The sequence below is a fragment of the Trachinotus anak genome, unplaced genomic scaffold (genome assembly GCF_046630095.1).
Source record: "Trachinotus anak isolate AG129_WGS33_773 ecotype Australia unplaced genomic scaffold, CSIRO_AGI_Tana_v1 ptg000020l, whole genome shotgun sequence".
NCBI classification, from domain to species: Eukaryota; Metazoa; Chordata; class Actinopteri; order Carangiformes; family Carangidae; genus Trachinotus; species Trachinotus anak.
In genome coordinates, this window is record NW_027273871.1 from 570,511 (window position 1) to 592,037 (window position 21,527).

Sequence of the window (21,527 nt, forward strand, 5' to 3'; positions counted from 1 at the left end):
AACCTTATACAGCATTCACCACAGAGTTTTTTTTTTTTATCCCCAAAGAAACTCAATCCAGACAAAAAGAATCCATGCAGCTCTGCCTCTTAAGCCTTCATCCTTGCTTTTGTTGCTCCCAAACACACACACACACACACACACACACACAAAAATAGTCACATACATATTTGCACATGCACACACTTAGAAATGCATACACGGGCTGTTCAGACAGCCTTGTACAATCCCACTGCATCACTTCCAGGTCAACAAGCAGGAACGTGACGTGTGACTATGTGATGAGGACTGAGTCCAGGTCGGGATTCTCTTTAACTAACCCTCTAACTAACTGTAACTAATGTAATGTGAGGGTTGAAAGGAAAGATGGAGTGAAGGAGAAGAGGAGAGGAGTGAGGAGACAATGGCTAAGTGGCCTGTTTCCTCTGCTACTTGGTAAGAAAAACACACTCCAAACACACAAACACTCACACAAAGTAGGGGGTGTAAAGATTTCCAAGCAGTGATAAAAAAAAAAAAAAAAAAAAAAGACAAGATCCCAGGAAGGGCAAATCTCCCCAGTGCAAACAAAGCATAAACACAATCTTTGAAGACACTCTTTGCACTCCCACAGTAATTCCTCCCTTAAATCCCTACTCAGCACTTCACACACAACTGTATTTCCACTCTCTCACTCTGAAGTCTTTTACACCAGCTTCCTGTTCAGGTAACACGTCTCGTTTTCCGCTGAACCACACTTCCATATCTCAGCTCAGTGTCTGCCACCTTATCAAATTCTACTTCTCTGGAACAACTATCGACTTGTTTGCGCTGCACGTATCCTTTGTTTGTTGATCACTCAGGAAAAAAAATGACACATATTCCCCTTCGCTGCTTTTTCTTCTTAAGTTATTTTTCTGTATTGAGGGCACCCTAGAAACATCTGGGGATCTAACCGTATCAAATAAGATGTAGATGCATGTATGCACACACACACACACACACACACACACACACACACACACACACACACACACACACACACACACACACACGGACCGATGTGGGGGCTGGAACGCAACACTGATTTGAGATAATGGGTAGACACATGACAGGGATGGCGATACTGTCACACCAAGAGCGGAGGGAAGGAGGGATGATGAAGCATGAGGCAGAAAGAGAGAGACAGACAGAAAGAGGGAGGGAGCGAAGGAAGGAAGGAAGGAAGGAAGGTAAGGAAGAAACTCCCAATTCATCAGCAAACGCAGAGGAGACAAAAGGGAGGAAATGAATGGGGGCACATGCCAGCTCACGTCAGCTATGAGACACCCCTCCCCCATTTGGGCCACTTCTCAATTAGAAGGCATCCCCTCTGCTTCTCCCACTCCTTCTGCATCATCATCATCATCTTCTTCTTCCTCTTCTTCTCAGCAGGGGGTTGATGTTAAGGAGTCTGACACAAAGCTAAACTCTCTCCACCTGATGTTACGCACTAACAGCTCTCGTGGTCCTGCTCGACCAGACAAGCGACATTACAAACGGACGCACTTAAGCAAATGAGTCGGTGTGACATAATGTTCACACTGACTCATTCTGCCTCTCATGCTGAAGGCCAAAACAATTGATTACAGACACACAAACACACTATACACTAATAATGTTGTTCAAATGAATTCTTAAAACATAAGTGTTGTAATTCTACACGTTTTTGTCTGAGGCTGCTCTTCTCAGTGTCATCTTATTTTGCCTTCTTTGCAGTTGTTTAATGGCACCTGACTGGAAAAATTTAGTTCAGTTTCAACCAGAGTATTTTTTTCCCCCTATGATTTATGTGATTAGTTTTTAGAGGCACCATTGCGTTATTCTATGATCTACGCTGCAAAGGGATTCCCCCTTACTATTGCATGCAAAGAAGAGAAAAAAACAAGTGTCTCTCCACCCTCAGCTGTCAGTTTTGTCTTGGTTTTCCCAAAACAGCCTTCAACAGTATCCGTCTGGTACTGGTCTGCAAGTGACAGCAGCAGAGAGTTGGGAGAGTGAGCGACAGGAACACACATACACACGCACACACAAACACACAGAGTAGACAGACACACAGAGTCTCCCACAGGCGCACAGTCAAACACAAACATTTAAACAGCTTGATTGCATGTAGGGAGATGGGCACCGGGGGCTGCATAAGCCCCATATTTGCTCAACAGCAGAAATAAGTGGACCACTGAGGAAGGGAGGGATGAAGCATTAGCAAAGCAACGGTTAAAAAAAAAAAAAAAAGAGAGACAAAGATGAGAGAGAGAGAGAGAGAGAGAGAGAGAGAAAGACAGAGATCATCCCTTTCATGTTAATTGCATCATCCCTTTATCATGCCCGCCACATGCTCTTCAAACTGCATCTTATGTGCCGTGTCTGTAATCATAAAGAGAGGCTGTTCTTCTGACCTGCCACAAGGTCAGAAGAGTCTCATTCACTGTGGAGGGTAAAGATGTGAGAGTATTTGCAGTGAGCTTGACTTGCTGTTGATGATGATGATGATGATTTCCATTTATGTAATGTACTATTTGATGCATGAAGCGCTATATGAGCATCACATTAACAGATCAAAGGATAAGTATTTGGATCAGATATTTGTATTTATAGTATAGATTATACAAAGGCTGCAGAATATCTGTGTAGTGTGTTCACTGTGTGACTGAGTGTGTGATTTATCTGTCATCTGCCTAGCACAGAGATCTGGTCCCTACTATGTAAACCATCACACCTCAGGGTTAAGACTTGAGGTCAAAGTAAGGGTTGGAGTTGCAGTACTGGTGTAGTGGTTGTGGTTTCAGGATGTAAGTGAATGCAACATCCTCCTTAGAGAAAAAAAAAACAAGAGCTTGATTGTGGGTGTTTACATGAGGCTGGAAGAGGATATGTTTACCTACATCTGCCCTATAGGTGGGCTGACATAGCAGGAGAGTAGTGTATCAATCTGGGTCAGTACACACACACACTCACACACAATACAAACACACACACACATACAGAAACACACACACGCCCACAAGGCTCACTTAGCAGAGCCCCATCCCCCCCCTTCACGCTCACACACTATATTAGCTTACTGTACACAGACGGAGCACATGGCTGCGTGGATGCACACACACACACACACGCACACACACACTCATATTTGTCCTGAACGCACACAACACACACTTGCATAGTAGATGGACACCCATACGCATAAACCTGGATGAACAGTGTGTAACAGTATCTGAGATAATGGCTTTTTCACAGCCCCAGGCTTTCACAAAGTCTTTGTCAATTTTGAAAAAAAGTGTGCGCGCGTACACACACATGCACACGCACGCACACATGCGCACAGGCACCAGGTTTTATCTGCCACTATAAATCCTTTCACGGATCACTTCCTCAAAACACCCTGCCAATATTCAACTTCCTCGTGGCAGCAACTGAAGCAGTGAATTGTAGCAAGAAAGATAACATGAAGGAAAGATAACAGAGAGAGAGAGAGCGGGAGAGAGAGAGACACACACACACACAGAGAGAGAGAGAGAGAGAGAATTAGTTTATAATCTATTTTCCTCTCTAAACAAACACTAATTGTAAAGGTGGATAACAGACTGAGCATCATTTTCAGGCCTGGTTGTGTTTTACAGACAAGGAGGCAAAAATGTGCTTAGATGTATTACTGTCTTATTTTCAGACCTAATCAGGGTTTTGTAAATGAGTGTACTTTTTCTTAACAAACTTATTCACCACTTTGTTATAATGAAAAATCATTTTCACTTTGCTGTTACTAAATCACATCAAATTATTGTTGTAAAACCCTATATGTGACATGTTACTTGGCCTGACTTTTCTTAATGGAGCAAACCAAAAGGCCAAGACAACTGTTTTTTTGTTTGTTTGTTTTCTCCTCTAGAGAAGAGGCACAAAAGTGAGGGAGAAGAAGGGCCTGCAGAGACCTTGTGCCCTTTGACCTCTCGCAATTCCTCAGCTGTCTGGATGCCTGAAGATGACCCTCTGCACAGCTGAGACCCAACACCTCCACTAATGCAATTATATCCACACACACACACACACACACATTTGAGTGACAGATGCTAAATACATATGAAGTATTCAGAACATTCAGACTCCCTCCTTTGTTTCTGTATCCCCTCACTCTCTTACTGTCTTGTTATCCACTGTCACTCTCTGCCAGGTCTCTGGTCCCACTCTGCCTTTAACTGCTGGTCTCTCAAGACTCTCAGCAGCTCTGAGGTCTCTGTCTATCTGCTCTTCAGCAGATCACACACACCAAGCAGGCTAACGTCTTAATCAAAATCTGTCAGTGTGTGATCCATCTTTCTTCATTTTGCATTGTGCACCTTTGATGTCATTACCAGAAATCTTTGAGGACTGACTTGATCTTTTTTTTTTTCTCTAAGAAGCTTTTAAAAACTCATAATTACTCTAAGCGCCACTTGAGTGTTTGATCTGGAGCGTAATCTCATTTTATCTCAAGTAATTTCATCCGCCCTGTATTTGTTACGTAAAAGCTCCCAATCAAACATACGCTGCCACAGTACAGTATGTACTACAGTATGCATCACTATGTTTGCCCTTTGAGCTAAGCAGTTTGTTGAGTGGCAGGGGAAAAGTCAGGTGCTGCCAGTGCAGAGAGCTCTTAAGGTATTTTGTTATCACCAAATTACCTCAAGTAGGGAACTAGGCAACGTCCCAGTGAGAGCATTAATGATTGATAAACTTTCATGAACACACACACAGACTGCTCCATGCAGGATGGCCATCTGTGTGTGTGTGTGTGTGCGAGGCTTTTTTTGGCTCAGTTCTCATGTATTTATATATAAATATATATGACTGTATGTGTGTGTCTGTGTGAGAGAGAGCGACAGCGTGGGGGAGACCCAAACGCCAAACAGTAGTATACTGTACTAGCAAAGGAGCCAAGCCACACTCACACACAGAGGCACGTTGTGTGAGAAAGTATGCCATCTCACAGAGTACGTTGGTATACACACGTTAACTCACACACAGATTCAGACCATGTAGAACAAAAAGCTTATCAGATGCTCCTAACTTCATCTCCTTTTGTCTTTCTCACACAGCATTTATATAGAAGCAGTTCACAAATCATCTAAACACACACAACATGAAGCCAGTTTCCTTAAAAACTCTACCTGTCTCTGTCTCTGTCCCTCACAAAGCTCCTAAAACATCCTCAAACCAAGAAATGTGTCTCTTTACCTTTACTTGTGCTCCACACCTGTGAGTTAATTCCCTGTGGTGGTTAAAACACTGTTGGCACGCGTCCTCTGAGAGCAAACAGGGGAATCCTTGCACCGGTGAGACGTCTCCTGCTCTCCAGCGCAGCGTTTGACTCTATACACGCACACATACACACACATTACAACACATACTCACACATGCTGCCTCTTGCACGCCTAGACCAGACTGAGAGGGCTGAGGAGCGGAGGGTGTGTGAGCGCTGCCTGAGTCTGAGCCCGCCCTCTTTTCTGTGGCTCTCCCGTACTCTCCCACATGCACTCACCCTGCCCTCCTCCTTCTCTCCGTTCTTGTTCTCTCTCTCTCTCTCTCTCTTCTCTCACTCCCTCTCTCTCCAATTTCACCTCCCCCGGCTTGCCAATTGACTGCCAGCATGTGTGCTGGGTCTGTGCCTCTAAGCCTTTAGATGTCCCAGTCCTCTTTTTAATTGCTGGCTCTCTGGCCTGAAAAGTTCCACACAAACACAAAGATGCACAGATAAAGTGGACAAGCACAGTCATGCACAAACATATAAAGATACATGAAAAGACGCAAGCACACTCGCACAATTAAAATGAAGGCTGATAAAGTAAATGAGTTTTTTTCAAAGAAGATCATAGATAATGAAAACCAGCTCAGTGAAAACTAAATATGCATCTTAAAATGCGCAACTTGTAAGGTTTAATACACAAGAATAGAAACTGTGGCTTTGGTAGACAGCAGGAAAACGTGCACAGTGGAGTACAAGAAGAATCCACCTCTTTCTTATCAATCTTCCACGAGAGCTGCTGTAGCTCATGTTTTTTTTTTTTGTTTGTTTTCCATGCATCCTCACTTTACTGTTTTATAACCCACAGGGCTTTTTGTAACAGAGCTTCATATAAAAAGAATACACCCACAAGTGGTAGCTTTTGCTGTTTCTTACTATTATCTGCCACACTTTTTATTTCAAGATATCACCACCTGTAGGCTAGAAACAAGGCTCCATCACTGGCAGCAGTTGTAGCCAGCTTGAAATCACTACAGTTACAATGGATTCCAACAGTGACCCAGTTTTATGGCAAAAAAAACCAGCAAGATATCCATAGAAACTACTCAAACCACTCTTGCAGCATAACTGACTACTCCCCTGTCCGTTCCAGGCTCAGTTTGATCACTCACGTTTTTGCCAACATGTACCAAAAATATCTTAAATTCAAATTCACACCTTCATACTGCCGCTAGCGTGGTTAGCTGTTTGCCTCTGCGACCATCAGAAGCAAACATAAGTGCACGTGACAAAGGTAAACTCAAACAGTAAGTTTAGAAGTGTCTTTGTAACAAGGCATATTGTCCAACAGGCAACAGAAGGAAATGTGTTAAACAATATACTTATGTGTTGTGTTTGGTAGAAATGATATGGCTGATGTTACGATACCCAGAATTCAACATTTTTGAAACATTACTGTGCAGCTTGTGGACATTTATCCTCATAAAACCTTTCCTCCGTTAAAAGACGTTAAAAAAACAGGAAGTGTGGAGAAACTTTCATCTGGACCTTACTCAGCAAAAACATGGCTTCAGCACTCCAGAGACCTTTATGATCCAAGAAATAAAGAAACCTTCTTCAGGCCCTCTTTTCTTTTTTTTTTCAAAAGAGACTTGCCAGGTGAGGATGTCCAGTGGTGAGATGTATCCAAATGTATTAAAATGTTTCCATCTCAAAATATTTTAAATGCTTTATTAGAATATATCTGCAAATATAATCTCCTGAATAATAAATAACTTTGTCTCAGGAGGTAGCTGTCTCAGATTTCTCAGGATCATCAAATCATTTACCAAACGGTTTGGCTTTGAGGACATGGGAATTTATGAGAGAGACGGGGACGATTACGTAGCAGGCTGATGATCCCCATTGTCTCTGTCTGCTCTGCTGTGAAGCTGCAGAAATAACTGCTGTTTGGGAGTATTTAACATTTATAGAGGCAAACATGTCGGGACAAAGGGCAGTGAAGGTAACAGATCTACCCAACAAAAGGACCTGACACAGTCTCCACGGGGGAGAGAGAGGAGACAGTCACAAAAACAAAGTCGCTTACATGCACGCACACTGTTTGCACGGACAACACACACACACACGCAGCTTTTTACCTCCAGGCACATTATGACATTTCGACATAACTCAGACAATACCGCTGCAATGCTTCTTGCCTATTTGAATTTCTTTTGTGTAAAGCATGCTTGTATGTAAGTGTGCACATACGCTGTCTGTCCGACTGTCTCTTAGCACCTGTCTACCCATCAGACCTCATTCTCTTCCCAGCCTGTCTCCTTCCTTTCTGTCTCCCCTGTTTGTTTCTCTCTGTGTTATCTAACAATATAGCTGGAAAAGGTCGTGTCCTGCTGGGAGCCGGCTGAAACAGGAAATAACCAATCCAGGAGGATGAACAGCGACTTAGACAACCAGTTCCCACACTCCTACCCAAACACAGCGTTATTGGGCTGTAATGCAATTATCCAAAGAGTGGGGAGGAATTGGTTAGCAGTTTAAAGACAACCCAGAGCAATGGCTGCGATGGCATGTTGGCATAAGCAGAATACAGAAGAGGTAATAATAACACCAGCAGGTGGAGGATGTTATGTAAGCAGAGAGGAGGGCTGGAGATGTCGGGGGTCTCTTTTTGTATTCTTGTTTTGCTCTATCTGCACTCATCCTTTGGCGTGCCGCTTTTGTAGTGCGAACACGCTCATTGTTTGTTGTCAGCTGTGCGGTCGGCAGTTGGGACAGCGAGGAGTAAACGAATATCAAAGCCCATTCACCAGTCGTGGTTTTCTGTTGAATAAACAGGCTATTTGGAAGCAGCACTGTAAGTGTAGCCGGTTTTGTTCCCCCGTCTTCCTGCACACCTGAGCTGCCCTTTTGGCACAATGGACTCCACCATTCAATCCTTATCAGATGTTATCGCAGTGTGTGCGTGTGTGGGTGGGGAGGGTGGCAATATCAGTAAAAAGCCAAAGGGATGAGACGCAGATTGGTTTCCTATTCCATGCCTCCTGTCATTTCTGTTGCTAAACATATCATATTGAAATTCATGAACATACTATATTGGGGACAAAAAAAAAAGATATGCACATATACACAGTGAGGATGCCCATTTCCCCCACCCTGCCAGCACCACCTTGCCAGATGTGATAAAATCATTTCACCAGCCACGCGAGCGGAGCTGATGAATAATGTATGTACTGCTGGGCCACAATAGTACATCCCTTCTGGCCTGCTACCTTTTTCTTGAGTCACATTAGCTACCGGTTGCTAGTTCCATTGCTTGGGGTCATATCAGCTAATCCCTGTCTGCCGCTATTACATTTTCCATTAGCATGGCACACCTCTATATATGCACATGCACTGTGGTACGCTCACAAAACACGTGTTGAATTCACACACACACGCACAGACACACGAGCACAGGTATGCAGAACGACACAACTGCGCTCATTAATGGTGACGACACACGTGACTGACAGGCCCTCAAACTGGAGAGGAAGCAGGCATCAGGTGTGCGACTGCATCCCTTCATCATCAACACAAAGAAACGATCACATGCATCAGGTGTAACGCCGTGATGGACAGCTCGGGTTTGACACGATAGGTGGCACGTCAATTATTTGAATCATCAAGTATAACTGATCATACACGGGTCCAACCTCCCCCAAGGCCCCTCAGCCTCACCTACACACTCACACACACACACACACAGAAAAAACACACAACCACACTCGTGCTCATGCTTGGCATTCAGTTTGCAGTGTCTTGGATTGGTCTCAAATTTCTTGGCAAATGTCTGCGTCCCAGCCACTTTAATTTTGTTGTCATAACAATTGGGATATACAGTGTTGGATGTGATACACTCGGCACCGTTGTGTTGCGGATGAGGGCGAATGGTTCTGGTAAGTAAACAGTTAAGTTAACATTCGCTAACACACCAGTAGATTCTTGTCCATAGACTTCAAGGTCATACAGGACACATCTGTGCAACATTAGCCCAGAGCTATGAGTCTAATGAATATTCACATGGGAGAGGTTAGCTCATTACCTGCAGAGCAATTATAAAACAGGAACATTGTATATTGTACTATTTATTTTGGTCACTGTTACATTTCTACTCCTCTAACAGTACAGAGAAACATGACCTTCAGCCCCTCGCATGTTTTACTGGAAGAAAAGAATCTGAATTGTTTGGGGTTTTTTTTACCTCATGCACGCATCTGATTCTGAGCTCTGCTGTCTGATCACCATACATCAAGCACTGTCACAGAGGAGTGAAATCAGACAGACACAGAGGAAATGTCTAACTCTGGGCAAGAAAGTGTAGCCAACATAATCGATTCACAAACAAACACACAAACACAGTGGCATCAATGTCCTTTCTAGGTGTGAATGTTAGATCAGTATGTAAATCCCTCATTCCCTTAGTAAATTAATGGACTGCATTACAGGCAGCTACACTTATCCTAAACCAGATGGACAGATCCCCACATGGCTACTTCAGTCCATACTAATAAGGCACTCACTGAAAACACACAAGTACTCAAACTGTCTAATTATCTGATAACACACTGAAGTTGCAGTTGTTCCCTCACAGACAGCTCTAACTGTATAGACAGAAATCCTCACCCTGGGGACTCTACACAGTTAATACTGCACACTTGTGTACAATATATTTTTCTAGTTTGTGCTGAGATAAACAGAAAGATGAATAATACTTTTTTTTTTAATGAGCACCACAGTCAGCACTACTTTATTTCAGGATCAACCCAGTTTAAGACATGATAGCCAGTGTGGGTTGAGATTAAGACCAAAATAGGCCAAAAAAAAAAAAAAAAGAGATGTAGATCTATGGAGATCTATAGTATCTGTAGGGACTAAACCCTTCCACAACCAACAAGCCTAGGATTCTGCTTTTTGGTTACTACACAGGAGTTATTGTTTATAGTTTATTATTGTTTGTGGTAATCACTTAAAATGTTTGTAGGTCTGAGAGGAAAATAATTTTGTGTAGCAAAGGTGAAGAAAACATGCGGTATATCTTTAAAGGTCCCATACTGTAGAGCATGAGATGCCCATGTCTTTTTTGATTATAAAGCAGGTCTAGGTGCCACATTAATACTGTGAAAGCATCAAAGTGTGCAATCCACAGACAAAATACACACAGTCTATATTTAAAATGAGCCATCAGGGCTTCTGTAACTTTGTGATGTCACAACAAAACAGTCACCACCTGAGCCACCTGGACCCAGCGTCCAACTTTGTAGGATTTGATTTCTCCAAGGGTTTACCTGCAATCTGCTAAATTTTTATTTGCTCACTCAGAACAGCCAATCACAGTCAATCAGAAGCCAATCAGCCAATCAGAAGAGAGGCTTAGAGCTTCTCTTCTGATTGGTTCACAGACCTGTTGTTGCAAAAGGGAGGGAGAGGGAGACGCCCCAAAGAGGGGATGTAAAACCACACTGAGATGCTTTAAATAAATCCTCTTGCGGATATCAAAACTTAAAATAAAGCACCAGGACAGTGTAAAACATGGGACCTTCAAAATTTTTAAAGCTGGATAACCTTTAGTCAGCAGCCAATAGTAGCAAAACCAAGTCAGAAATGTTAGCAGCAAGATGCATAGCCCTCCTAAGGGCGACACACGCAGACAATTTTGGTAAGAGATTGCAGGATAAGAGCTGACAAAAAGTCATCGACTAGCACGCAGCATGTTTGGCAAACATAGCCAGCATCACAGAAAATCACATCTAATCATCAAGACAAAGTATCATATATAAAGACATATCTGTCCTCCATACTATACACACTGGAAACCTCCACATCAGTGGTGTAATGTACTGTATCACCCTCATCAATCATAATCCCCATCAATGTAAACAGGGAGCAGCATTAATTATGGTGCTGCATTCAGAGATGATTATCTGGGATAAAAGCACATGGGAGGAGTGGGAACAGTGTATATGTCTCTTTTGTTTTCATGCCGAATTACCATTTCTATCTCGCTTTACCCTCGACTCTCTTACTCTCTGATTCTCACTTGTTCAGACGAAGAATAAACAAACAAACAAACAAAAGAATGGCAGCAAAGGAATAAAATGTGTTTGCCTGTGCTAGCGGGTGACAGCGTGGGATGTGAGGGAGTCATCCGAGGGAGGAAGAAGAGTGAGAGGCGGCTGCACGCACACCACACAACCCCCTGACCTTGTCACAAACTCATGAGCGAAAACTCCACAGTCCATTTCATTGCTCACACACCCCAGTAACCTGGCCTCTCCGGAGATACAAACACACACACGTACACATCATTCTGCTCTTTTGTTATTAAAGCGCACTCCAGACACATCAGACACATCAGGCTCAGAAACATCAAAGGATTTCACTGCTCATCACAGACTCTTGGACAAGGATGATAATGGATTCTGACATGTCATCCTGGAAAAACCAGCTGGCCTCAAGCTCTGATATTACATGTAACATCGACAGGCAAACAAACACACTCCTTTCACATGTACGTGTGAAAGGAGTCAAAGACAAAGAAACCCTGTCTTTGCCGTAGTATATTTGTATATAAAAAGGTCTTTGCTCCGCAGTGATAATGGAAATGAGGTTTTCTGGGTATACACAACCACAAATATTCCTCTATTTCAGTGATGATTTGGGCTAAATAAACAGGGATTTCCCTCACAAGCTGTTGAGACATGTCACTTAAAATCACTTGCGAACTTCATAATGGCGCCACAGGAAAGGTAAGGGGATCTCCACAGTCAGTGGAATTCATCCTCTGGTGACAGTGATTGTCTGTGTTGAAAAAAAAAACATTTCTCCAAATCAAATCGATCTTCGTTACCTGTCCATTAGCACTGTAGCTGGTGTACTGGCACACGTTAGCAACGCACATTACCTACCTACCTATTATTTCTTGAGATGTGTGTCTAAACTGTTGGTTACGTTAAAATAAAAAGTGCATTAATGTAACCGCTTTGGGATCCGTTCCTAATGTAAATTTTTTAATTTTTAACAATGCACCAGGCTAAAGGTACAATTTACAGCATTAGCTTTCTGAGAATCTCATTCATATCCAAGCAAAATTTGTATTGCAACTGAAATATCTCCAACTGAATTGATATTGAATTGAACTGAATATAATCTAATCTAACTGAATCGAAACCGGAATCTGCAATCACATCATATCGTGTCCTTGTGAATTGGAAATGAATTGGAGAAATCAGTAGCAATACCCCGCCCTACAATGCACCAACGGCTGTTGCGACTTCAGTCTGGACTATAGTGGTGACCCACAGACACTACTATACATGAAGGCTAAAAAATATTTCAAATATTATGCTTAATAATGTGGTGCTGTGTTGCTGTATTTTAACCAAATCTTAAGTCAACTAAAGAAAGAGAGATTTCTAACCACATAATCGGATTGATTGCCATGACACTTGGTACAGACAATCCTCACAGGATGAGCTTTAATGACTTTTGATCGAGCACCATGACAAATGTTTGCATGCTAGCACGCTAAACTAAGACGGTGAACATGGTAAACGTTACACCTTCTTCTTTAGCATTGTCATGCACTTCCTGCTCATTTAAGAAGTCTTTGTGTATGGGTTGTTTCCAGACCGAGCAGCAGAAACAGAATTAGACCATTTCTTTTCTCAGTACATCCTTCACTGTCTGTAACACATAGCCATTTCAAATTCACATCATCTTCCCACTTTCAGAAGCTCTCAGGTTGCCACATACAGAATTATACACAGTAGGAAATGGTGTTAAAGGCATAACTAATAAGAATGAATACAAAAATCAACAACGCAGTCTCAACATGTGGGATAATGGTGTAATAATACAAATCTTATTTCACACAGTTTGATACCACTATTATTTAATACTAATGAAATCGCTATTTTCTTTCTTCAGCCTTTTTCATCAGTTGAGATGATTTGCAACACCTGAAAAGCACTGAGCTGACAGTTAGAAGATTGAATGAAAATCAAAACAGCCACATCTTAGTGCTGAACACATAAGACAGAGCTGTAACATCACAGCTTTTAACACAACCACCGCTGCGTCTACTGACTTTCAGCCACTTCAGCTGAAAGTTGACAGCGCCAGCAAAAAAAAAAAAAAAAAAAAAAAAAGGAGATGAGGTTAAGAGGTTGAGTGTGGGAAAAGGAGGGGAGGAGAGGGAGGAAGGGATTAGAGCATCAGAAGGTATAGTGTTCCTCTGGAAGATGACGGGCTGATGGCTGCTCCCACAGGACTGACTGGAGGAGTAATCCCCCCAAATGGAAGAGTTTAACAGTCACCACCCACTGAGAGAGATACACAGAGACATAGACGAGACACACCCACACACACACACATGCACACACACAGCCAACACGTACACAAACATGTGCAACATCCACATGTAGGCACAGACAAAACATATCTATCTCAGAGAGCTAAGCTGACAATGGAGAAATTACGTACAATCAAAACATAGAAACAAAGAAAGATGCACAAACACACACACACACACACACACAAATGCTAGTAATTACAGTGACTTGTTCAGAAATATAGCCCGAAATACAATTTATCACAAAAGGCACATGTGGGCTTATTCATTGCTCTAGAACACTAAAAAAAAACCCCACATTTGTGGACAACACTAAAATACAGAAAATTTTCAACTTTGCCGAAGCTTAAACTGAACGGCAAATCCTTCAGCCTGCAGAGGTAGAAGATATTGTGCAGTGGGAAATCAGGCGGGGACACCTGACACCCCACTGCACCCTCTGACTCTGAAGCTTTCTGTGCACATCAGCAAAACCAAGGACTGTTGTGCCTTGCTATGAAAAAAACCAGGACAGAGTGTTTTGCTGTTCTCCCGTGTCTGTGGCAGATTTGCACTGGTGTGACCCTGCTAACACATCAGTGCTTTGATAGGTTTATGCTGCGTTAGCTGGCAACCTCAAATAATTAGAAGCACAAATTGCCAGAAAGAGGCAGACAACAGGAGGCAGAGAAGGATGGGATTTGGTGGGGGCTGAGAGATGCTGCCAAGCTAGTGAAGGGTTTTAGCTCAGTGAACCCCACAAAGCCTAAGGACAGCCCATACTTCATCTGGCCATTTGACATTAGAACTAAACAGAAAAGAAATATTAGGAATTGTTAGATGTCCTGTTTCACCTTAAATAAATCAAACATTTTGTCAACAAATGTCCCACACTATCTACTTAATTGCTGAAAAGTACCCAGATTCCAAATAAGATCTTATGATTTTGTGTAGGATTAGTCATCTTGAAATAAAACACTTTTCAAACAAAAACAGTATGGTATTGGTTGACTAGTCCTCTCCAAGATTAATTGATTCTTGGTTGCTTTGTTGATGATGTGTTTAAAGGATTAATTTATTGTTTCATTATGTGCTGCTGTCATTATTATTGACCTACATTATAGCTTTTTGCAATGTATTGTTTCCATTTGGGAAATTAGCTTTTTTGCAATTACCTACCTGATAGTGACTGAGTGGATTAACTTAATTGATTTTCAGTTGGTGGATTTACATGGAGAACAATGGTCATACGTCTCGATTATGCACTGTCAAAAATACAGAGGCTTCTCCACGCACACAAACACACACATTATCACAGTCCTGGGTCATATGGTAAGAATAGATATGACCTTTAGATAGTTGAGGTGAAGCAGAAGACAGCTGTTCCCCATCCCATTTAAACACAAACAGTTTGTTCCTCTCTAGATCATTGTACTTGTGGATTAGTACAGTCAGGTAGGATGACCTCTTCCTGTCTCGAGGTTTTCGGATGATTAATTGAGCATTAAGATTTGAACCACGACTAAAAAAGCCACACACTAATTCAATGGTTAACAAAACAGCTGTAATAAAAAAGACCTACATATTATGCTCCAACAAGGGTATTTGGTGAGTAGATGAAATGTGCCGGTCAATATATTTAGTCACAGTTCTGAAAACGCTCAATGTAACATAGTCAGTAAACTATAAAATGTGCCAGCAGGGGTTTCCACCAGAAAGAGACACCAACTGCTGGTGGCCAAATAATCCCTCTCAGTCTAACCTTCTCTCTGTAATTGCAGGTGTTGCTGTCTCACCTCCTCTGGCTACACCGCTCTAATTAAAACAGGTTAATTGCCGTCCAAGACTAACAAGACTGACGGCAGGGCAAGTAATTAATATGGTAACATTAACCACCAGTAAGAGCACATTTTCACCCCAACACACACACACTATAGGACCAACAGTGAATAATGGCCACAAACATCTATGAGAGAACAAAATGGAAACTTGAAGAAATATAAATAAGTATTCATTATTGTGCTGTAGCCGGTTTACATTAGCTGTCCTTGGATAAAGCTTAGAACACACTAGAAGTCAAGTGCCCCTAGGATGTATTGGCCATCATCATGTTACCATTGCAATTCAGAAATGGGAAAAGAAATCTTCCAAGATTAAGTGCTTGGGAAAAAAGAAAATCCACATTCCAGAAAAAAATGTCTGTGTCTTCTTTAAAGGTAAAATGCTCTATTGACAGAAAATGTATCATTTTGCAAGCCATGCTCGTCCCTTCTTCTCACATGTGAATTTTACCAGTTGTTTTAGTTGATGTTCTATCAAAATACAAAATGTTTAATATCATTTGTGAAAGGCCTTTTTCACTATTTTCTGAGATTTGATAGGCCAAATGATTAATTGAGAGACTTGTCAGTGGATGCAGCCCTCGACTTGAGGCCCTGAACATATTTTACTTTCCAAAAATCTTTTCAGAAGTAGATGAATAATTAAGCAAAACGTGGGGAGAAGTGTATAATTTTGGTTCGGGTAATTCAAAAGAATGCTAAATATGCGCATATCAGAACAGTAATTTCATCCTTCATCTCATAGAGCGTGGGGGTCAGAGCCCAGACTCTCTCCATTATCTGTAATGGACAGAAAGCAGCAAGAAAGAAGAACAGAGGAAAAGGGATTAAAAAAAAAATCAGAAACATGGACTAAAGAATAAAAGAGAGGACAGTCTGTGAGGGAGTGGAAACATTCCCTCTAGTCTGGCCGTGGACTGTGGAGTTTCTATCCTCTAGGAGATGAACAGGAGCATCACTGACCCTCTCTCCCTCTTTCATTCCCTCCTTCTCTCTGTTTTCTTCTTTTCACCCTTCCCCCCCAGTCTTCCCTCGCTCCCTGACAAGAGAGGAGTGTCTATAGCGGTCTTCATTCTGCTGGGAACCGCAGAACACTTCACACCTGAGCAGCACATCTCACACACACATATGAGAGTCTTAAGTGGAAAACTCACCCTAACATGCACGCACGCACGCACGCACGCACGCACGCACGCACACACACACACACACACAAAGTGCACACCAAAAGACCTCATGAAAGAAAATAATCAAGAAGCATGAAATCTGCAGGAAAGTCACCTTGTAGACATAAATATGTGCAAACACACTTGCTGGAGTTTTAGTGTGAATAAAGACTGATCTGTCCGTCAGACCCCTGAACACAATGTGCAGTATCTCCTCACTGTGACACACCCTTTCCTATTCTACCATCCTCCCCACGATTTAAGCTGACAACATTTGGCAAACTGGCTTGTCCGCTTTGTCTTGCTCACTACTTCCTTTTTCTGTAACTCCCTGAAAAATATTTGCTTTGATAACATTTGAGGTGGGGAGTGAATTTACATAACGGAAATTCGGGAGACTGTCTGCAGGGGGAAAATCTGCATGAACAGGCTCCAGGGAGCAGCAGTAAACATTTATGATCTGATCATTTCTGTGAACAATGTGTAAGATTCATATATGTCATAAAATTTGCAATTTATTTATGTATAGTATGTAGATAAACACCAATACAAGTGAATTGTATTGTAGTTTGTACATTTATATGGTTTGTGCAGCTAATGAATGTTTTCATTATCCATTAATCTGGATATTATTTTATGGCTCTAGGCAAGAGAAATATCTCAACACTTATTGTATGGACTGACATGAAATTGTGTTTTGAACATTCATTGTTCCCAGAAAGTGAATCCAACTGACTTTGGTGATCCCATGACGTTTACTCCAGCACCAGATGCATCTTTATTGATCCCTTAACTTTTCATATGGGGCCACCATCAGGTTAAGTTGTCCAGTACTTTGGTTTTGGTAATGGCTTAGCCTCAGCTATAATTTGTGTTTTGTGCTAATTATTGACTAATAGAATGCTAACATGCTAAACCTAAGATTGTGACCATGGCAAACATGATACATAATATATACGAACATTACATGGATCTAGATTTAACAGCAGCATGTCAGCATTGTCACTGTGAGCATGTTAGCATATTGAAGTTAGAATTTAGCTCATGTTTAGCCTGGCAGAGCAGCTAGCATGGCTGTAAACATTGTCATACTTTAGTTTATCAATTGATTATTGCTTTTCCCATAGCCCAAAATGACCAAATTGTCTGTCGGATTAACTTTTCAAAACCCCAAAACATTCATTTTATAAAGATATAAAACAGAGAAAAGCAACAATCATCACATTAAAGGAGCTGAAAACAACAACTATTTGGCATTTTTGTTTGATAAATTATCAACCAGTTATCATAATGATTGGCCATTCATTTTTTTGGCGATCAATTTTGCTTAATAAACCAATTGTTTCAAGCACCAGTTTTGTTCATGTCATACAGAGTAATAAGTAGAAGGTATGTGGTAGTAAACTTGCATAATTAAAGATTAAAACAGGCACAATGTGTTTGCTCATTTACATGGTAAAATAGCTTTTCTTCACATTGGGCTACTTTGCTGTCACATGATCATGGTCAACATGTGTGATATTCCTGCCATTGACCATTCAGGAGTTAGACACAGGAGCATCTCTGGAATGTCACACAAGGTCAGCGTCTGGCTACATACTCAGCTGCCAAATATCCAATCAAGTCTGTCTCCCCGCTGTCTTTCATGCAGCAACCTACAGAACAATGTTGAAAATCCTACATCCGCTGTCTTGAGCAAAAGCGAGAGTTATGGTTGGGCAGGGTTAGCAGGTCACTAAGTTCAAAGGTCAGACCCCGAGATTGCTGTTTGACCATGGATGAGAGGGGGGCTGTGATGTGTTAAATAAGCCTTTGAATCCCTCTGGAGTCATATCTACACAGTCTAGTGTAGTCAGTCGTTGTAGCCCAATCCTGCAGATATTGAACCATTTTCATACACATAATACAGGATCAACACACTTGATGCCAGCAGCATTAATGTATCAGAGGGGAAAATGGATGGCAGCAAATAGGAAACTAGCTGTGTTTAGGGGCTCCACTCCCATGATCACATGACACAGAGCTCAGGGGTCAGAGGTTAGGTCACAGGGGCCTTGTAATTAGTCTGTCTACCAACCAACCATGTCTCATAGGACGGGCACCATTTATGGCATCTCACCCCTGACCTGTGGCTCCTAGCCTCTAAAATATCCCCACAATGTCAGTGGTAGACAGTGGTACCGGAAGGTGAACTTTCACCCCAGAGAAGAGAGGAGGGTCACAGGGGAGAGAGTGCCAATACCTCAATAGGAGCATTCAGGCTAGAGCGCAGAATAGGTTCTTGTGTTTGTTTCGAAACGTGTACGCGTGCACGCAGTCACCAGACGGTAACATATCTCTCAAGAGAATAACAGCTGTGCCCTAAATCACACCAAGCTAATACAATCTCCCTGGAAGAGGCCAACCGCTGTCTTAGGAAGCCACTGACCTACATGAGCTTTTTATTTTCCCGATGATTGATACAGAAGAAACTGATCCTACAGATTGAAGATGGATGGGGATGTAATATGTACAGCATGCAGCTGTTAAACAAGTAAAAACCTGTCGAAAGCGTTCAGCTGGAGTGCTGGGCCATACATCTACTGCTGCAGCCCTGGGGGAGAACAGTAGGAAGCCACCTCCAGAAATGTGACCACACTGGTTCTTGTCAGCAGTGCTTCAGAGCGCAAAGCTGGATGGTTCTAGAAAAAAAAAAAAAAAAAAAACAACCCGATGACTGCTCATGGATGAAGTACACCTACAAACAGACGCACATAGAACCAGAGAAATGCACACGCACGCACGCACGCGCGCGCACACACACACACACACACACACACACACACACACACACACACACACACACACACACACACACACACACACACACACACTTCCCAGAAAAGTGCACTTTTCTCTACTTATGTAACTTGATTGAAAAGAAGAACTTCCACCTCTGAGTCATCTTTCAACGAACACCACGGGCACAGCCTTACCACCTCCGAGTGTGACTGTGTACATGTGGGTGTTGGATATCGGTTAATAGTCATACATTGCTTCCCCTTTTCTTTTCAAAACAGTCCACACACATTCAGTCCTTACAACCAAGTAAGCCACAAAACCACTGAGCCCTGTAAGACCGGTTCAACAGTATCTTTGGGAAGAACACACATGCAACTGCGATGTTGTGTAATGTGAAACCCTGAGGCAGCGGCTATTAAAAGAAGAATACACCTTAAGCATTACCTTTAACCTGAAAGCATGCTGTTGGTGACAGTTATCTCCAAGCCTTACATAATCATACCTGGTCTGTGTTTCATTAGCTCATTCTAAGGTTTAACAAAATTTGAAGGCCAGTGCTGTGGAGGTGAACAATGATGCTGATGAAGTTTCTGTTGGTATGTTTTTATCAACATTTCAAAAGCATTCTCCGGGAGGCCCAATGAAAATCCACTTAGATATGAGGCAATAATGACAGAGTTTTCAAATGAGAACATGTAAATTAAAATTGTAATCCAACAAAGTCCATTATATACATCATATCCAAGATAGGAAATAGGGCTAAGCTGATTATCAAAAAGGCCAATATGATATTAAGATATGACCTCCAAGATGATCTTCTGTCAACAGCAGGCTAGTCAGTTCTCAATGTCTTTACCATTTAATTCTATTCTACTCTTTTATACTAAGCTTTGTTGGTCTCTCCTGCTGTCACAGCCTCTCTCCCTCACTGTCAGCAGCATTAGTAGCCTCTATTATTCATCACCTCCACTCCCAGGCTATTTATACCAGCTTTTACAGTCAGTCTGTCTTTCCGCTCTGCTGGCTGCCTCTGTCAACACTAATACGGCCATTTGAACTTGCATACACGGTTTTGGGATGCCTTTGAGTTTTTGGCCTGAAACAGCATCACTACAGGTACCCAAACATAGTGGGAAATGTATGCACACACTGACTTCCATGCATACAGACTAATACATCCTGGTACCTTTGGAGAAGAAAACAAAATTGCTCTAAGGCTAGACCTGTCAAATGATCTTGAAATTAAAAACCGCTGACTGCAGATGTTAATTGTAATCAGAAAATAACAAGCGCTTAAGGTGCCCTATTTTTTTTTTTATTTCGCACTGCCAACAATTCTGCTGCCTGACTTCCTTCAAAGCTGAAATTCATGAGCAGTAGATTATCAGCCGTTGAGCAGAAAGCAAAGAGACATATCCCATATGTTAATAGATATCCGAGTCTTGCTATGTATATGATTATTCCGCTGCACTTATTCAGAGCTAAACGTATCATGTATGAATTTAAACTACACACACTTTGCAGCTTGCTGCTGGATTTCACTCCACTGAAGGGCCTCCAGTCTCTCATTTCCCCAGGAGAAGAGCAGAGAGTGCCACATGGCACTTCACATGAGAGCATCCGCCATTCCCCATGCAAAGGAAAAGGCTTTTAAAAGCATGCAATTTATACAGCCATGTACTGGGTATCTGTAGGGAAGGATGTGTATACTGAGTATGTGTATGAGAGTGTATCCATGTGTATTACTGTGTGTGTGTGTGTGTGTGTGTGTTGGCTGCTGCAGGACACAGCTGTTCTGTTCTTCACATCATGGATGAAGAGCAAAGACCAAGATTCCAATTTTCAACCCAAAGTTTCCAATCAAACAGTGTTATTTATATTTTAGTAGGCTGGCTCTCGTGGCCAGTCTGAGATGTTCATGTTTCAATTTAATGTTTTTATGTATGTGCAACAGCAATTAATAATTAAAAGGAAATAATTCCTCCTACTGCTTCATCATGGGACCGTGTGTCCTATGATGATGAATGTGTACACCATTATCTTGTGGACATTTCCAGCCACTGGTATGCACAGCTGCACTCCTACAATGTATAAATATATACATCCCCATGAGAGCATTTTGAAAT

The 21,527-nt window shown here is 41.9% G+C and overlaps 1 protein-coding gene across 5 annotated transcripts in view; it reads right to left on the minus strand.

The window, feature by feature from the left end:
- Positions 1-21,527, minus strand: part of tiam1a (TIAM Rac1 associated GEF 1a) — a 70,373-nt gene that overhangs the window by 46,947 nt on the left and 1,899 nt on the right. Inside the window, exon 2 of one of the 5 annotated variants that reach the window (XM_071505865.1) lies at positions 19,198-19,301. The exons of 2 other annotated variants lie outside the window; for them this stretch is intronic. The gene's annotated coding sequence lies outside the window, so the exon portion shown is untranslated. Of the gene's footprint in view, positions 1-5,235; positions 5,447-19,161; positions 19,302-21,527 lie in introns of those variants that run through there. 2 more of the 5 variants (XM_071505864.1, XM_071505867.1) reach the window with 2 other exon arrangements.